The 4,249-nt window shown below is 45.0% G+C and overlaps 1 protein-coding gene across 1 annotated transcript in view; it reads left to right on the plus strand.

Moving 5' to 3' along the window:
• Positions 1-1,000: 1,000 nt before the first annotated feature.
• Positions 1,001-4,249, plus strand: part of LOC310662485 (gasdermin-D-like) — a 17,381-nt gene continuing 14,132 nt past the window's right edge. The window contains exon 1 of the mRNA XM_083409418.1: positions 1,001-1,245. The gene's annotated coding sequence lies outside the window, so the exon portion shown is untranslated. The remainder of the gene's footprint in view (positions 1,246-4,249) is intronic.

Consider the following 4,249-nt stretch of genomic DNA (forward strand, 5'->3'; position numbering starts at 1 on the left):
TTCCCAGGGGGAAATGGCACGCTTGAAGCATGTGAAGAGTGGCAGGTCATTTCTGTAGTGCTCCATCTGTTCCAGGGGAGTGATTTAGGATGTTCAGTGTATGTGCATCTTTGCCAGCTGTTGCCCATAGCTTCTGGATTGGTGCAAAAACTTTGGGCAGCATTCCCAACTCTCTCACCCCACTCGGTGCAAACTGAAAGAACTGCGCTCCTGCATAATCTTATAATGGATGGTAAAGGTAAAAGGTAAAAGACCCCTGGACAGTTATGTCCAGTGAAAAGCAACTATGGGGTTGTGGCGCTCATCTCGGCTGAGGGAGCCGGCGTTTGTCCATAGACAGCTTTCCGTGTCATGTGGCCAGCATGACTAAACCGTTTCTGGTGCAATGGAACACCGTGACAGAAACCAGAGTGCACGGAAATGCCATTTACCTTCCCGCCGCAGTGGTACCTATTTATCTACTTGCACCTGACGTGCTTTCGAACTGCTAGGTTGGCAGGAGCTGGGACAGAGCTACAGGAGCTCACCCCGTCACAGGGATTCGAACCTCCAACCTTCTGATCGGCAAGCCCAAGAGGCTCAGAGGTTTAGACCACAGCACCACCTTCATCCCTTAATGGATGACGCATGAACAAGTATGACAACAAAGACAGTTGATGCATGGCGGACCAGAGATGTGAATGAGATTGGTATAGTCTATTCTGATCCTTGGCCTGCTATTGTCAACTTTCCTTAAACCAAAGATGGGAGACAATGTCCACCGATTTATCCTGTGTCGGATTGTGTTAAAAAAAAAAAAGGAGTTTGGACATTTTTGTTAAATTTCAAATGCCAACTTTCTTTAAATTGCAATAAATTACAAAAAACCTAAAGAGAGGTTGTGGGTTCAAGTCCCATGTTGGGCAAAAAGAATTCTGCATTGCAGGAGGTTGGGCTAGGTCGTGGCACATGTGAACCCTCTCACCTCAACTGATCACTCAGCTGCTCTGTAGCCAGTTGAACATGCCAATACCTAGTGGTTTGTGTGACTCATAAGGAGGGTTAAAAAAAGGATGTCTAACTTCCCTTTATTAGCAGAAAACGAAGCGTCCAGCAGTTCACTTCACAATTCCTTTAAGAGTGTTGTTGGCAAGCTCATGAGAAGGAAACTTGCGGTTGACCTTGCTGAATCCAGAGTTATTCTTGTCAACCAAGGAAACCCCCCCTTTTTAAAAAAAGAAGAAACCTGAAGGCTTCAGGATTCAGGTAAGTCAAAAACTATTTTCTGAAAGAAACCAAGAAATTCTGTTTCGATGTCTTCATGACATCCCAGAATCTCCCACCTCCCTTTTACAGCCGGAAGGAGCACAGGTAGCTGGGAGCGAAACTAAGATAGGTTCTTTGCACCTCTAAAAATGTTGAAGACAAATCATTACTAATTACAAAGTTATTGATGTGATATAATCCAGCAACTCAGGAAATCTTTAGCAAATACCTCGGTGTTTCCCTCCCCCTTTTCCTTTTGCTTCTCTGTGCATTGAATAAATGAAACTTTTAACAAGAACAATCCGATCCTCGTTCCCAGCTTACCTCACCACTCTCGGTTTGAAAGAACATTTTAAAATGTCAGTAATTGTGTATTTTCATTCTGGTCCCTCTCTCTCTCTTTTAACTTCCAACCTTATTCCCCCATGCCAAGTCACACATTTTCGCTTTTAATGTGAAGCTGGCAGGAGTGTCATTTTAGCCTGTCATTTTTAAAGCATTAAAAAAGCAAGTAAGAAAGAAAAAAAAAACTCAAAAGGCAGCTGGATTGAACAAATTCATGGTGTCTCTTGGGGCCAAGACTCCTCTTTTCTCTCATTGACGGTGCTCGTGCATCTGCCAGAGTTACCTGACGGGCAGAAATGTAACAAGGGAAGCTACACCTGTTGAATTTCTCTGACTGATGGGACTGTTAAAGGCAAGTGAGCCCATCAGGCAAGGTGGGCAAGCTGACTACCTTCCTTTTGAATTTCATGTGCTTTCTTCCAAATCAGCCTTTATCTTACAGTGGTATCTCGGGTTAAGAACTTAATTCGTTCTGGAGGCCTGTTCTTAACCTGAAACTGTTCTTAACCTGAGGTACCACTTTAGCTAATGGGGCCTCCTGTTGCTGCCGCACCGCTGGCGCATGATTTCTGTTCTCACCCTGAGGTAAAGTTCTTAACCCGAGGTACTATATCTGGGTTTGCGGAGTCTGTAACCTGAAGCGTCTGTAACCCGAGGTACCACTGTATTAGTGTTTACATCAGCCTATAAACAGGACCAGCCCAGGCAGATTTTTGTAACCCTGTTGCCTGTACGCATTTTGTAGCACATGGACAGCTTGAAAGAAAAACCATACCCTTTCTTAATTGACAAATGCTTCTCTGCGCTGTCAGTGACCTGGTGGTCAGGGCTGGCCCCATATTTCATAGAATCATAGAATCATAGAGTTGGAAGAGACCACAAGGGCCATCGAGTCCAACCCCCTGCCAAGCAGGAAACACCATCAGAGCACTCCTGACATATGGTTGTCAAGCCTCTGCTTAAAGACCTCCAAAGAAGGAGACTCCACCACACTCCTTGGCAGCAAATTCCACTGTCGAACAGCTCTTACTGTCAGGAAGTTCTTCCTAATGTTTAGGTGGAATCTTCTTTCTTGTAGTTTGGATCCATTGCTCCGTGTCCGCTTCTCTGGAGCAGCAGAAAACAACCTTTCTCCCTCCTCTATGTGACATCCTTTTATATATTTGAACATGGCTATCATATCACCCCTTAACCTCCTCTTCTCCAGGCTAAACATGCCCAGCTCCCTTAGCCGTTCCTCATAAGGCATCGTTTCCAGGCCTTTGACCATTTTGGTTGCCCTCCTCTGGACACGTTCCAGTTTGTCAGTGTCCTTCTTGAACTGTGGTGCCCAGAACTGGACACAGTACTCCAGGTGAGGTCTGACCAGAGCAGAATACAGTGGCACTATTACTTCCCTTGATCTAGACGCTATACTCCTATTGATGCAGCCCAGAATTGCATTGGCTTTTTTAGCTGCCGCGTCACACTGTTGGCTCATGTCAAGTTTGTGGTCAACCAAGACTCCTAGATCCTTTTCACATGTACTGCTCTCAAGCCAGGTGTCACCCATCTTGTATTTGTGCCTCTCATTTTTTTTGCCCAAGTGCAATACTTTACATTTCTCCCTGTTAAAATTCATCTTGTTTGTTTGGGCCCAGTTCTCTAATCTGTCAAGGTCGCTTTGAAGTGTGATCCTGTCCTCTGGGGTGTTAGCCACCCCTCCCAGTTTGGTGTCATCTGCAAATTTGATCAGGATGCCCTTGAGTCCATCATCCAAGTCGTTGATAAAGATGTTGAATAAGACCGGGCCCAAGACAGAACCCTGTGGCACCCCACTAGTCACTCTTCTCCAGGATGAAGAGGAACCATTGATGAGCACCCTTTGCGTCCGGTCAGTCAGCCAGTTACAAATCCACTGAGTGGTAGCATAGTCAAGACCGCATTTTACCAGCTTCTTTACAAGAATATCATGCGGCACCTTGTCAAATGCCTTGCTGAAATCAAGGTAGACTACATCCACTGCGTTCCCTTCATCTACCAGGCTTGTAATTCTGTCAAAAAATGAGATCAGGTTAGTCTGACATGACTTATTTTTCAGAAATCCATGCTGACTATTGGTGATCACAGCATTCCTTTCTAGGTGCTCACAGATTGTTTGCTTAATGATCTGCTCCAGAATCTTCCCTGGTATTGATGTCAGACTGACTGGGCGGTAATTATTTGGGTCCTCTCTTTTCCCCTTTTTGAAAATAGGGACAACATTTGCCCTCCTCCAGTCTGCCGGGACTTCGCCTGTTCTCCAGGAATTCTCAAAGATGATTGCCAGTGGTTCTGAGATCACATCTGCCAGTTCTTTTAATACTCTTGGATGCAGTTCATCTGGCCCTGGAGACTTGAATACATCTAAACTAGCCAAGTATTCTTGTACTATCTCCTTAGTTATTCTGGGCTGTGTTTTCTCTGCTGAATCATTTGCTCCAAATTCTTCAGGTCGGGCATTGTTTTCTTTATTGGAGAAGACTGAGGCAAAGAAGGCATTGAGGAGTTCAGCCCTTTCTGTGTCCCCTGTTTGCATTTCACCATCTTCTCCTCTGAGTGACCCCACTGTTTCTTTGTGCTTCCTTTTGCTACGAACATACCCATAAAAGCCTTTTTTGTTGCTTTTAACCTCTCTAGC

Source organism: Podarcis tiliguerta, assembly GCF_965153285.1.
Source record: "Podarcis tiliguerta genome assembly, chromosome: 13".
NCBI lineage: Eukaryota > Metazoa > Chordata > Lepidosauria > Squamata > Lacertidae > Podarcis > Podarcis tiliguerta.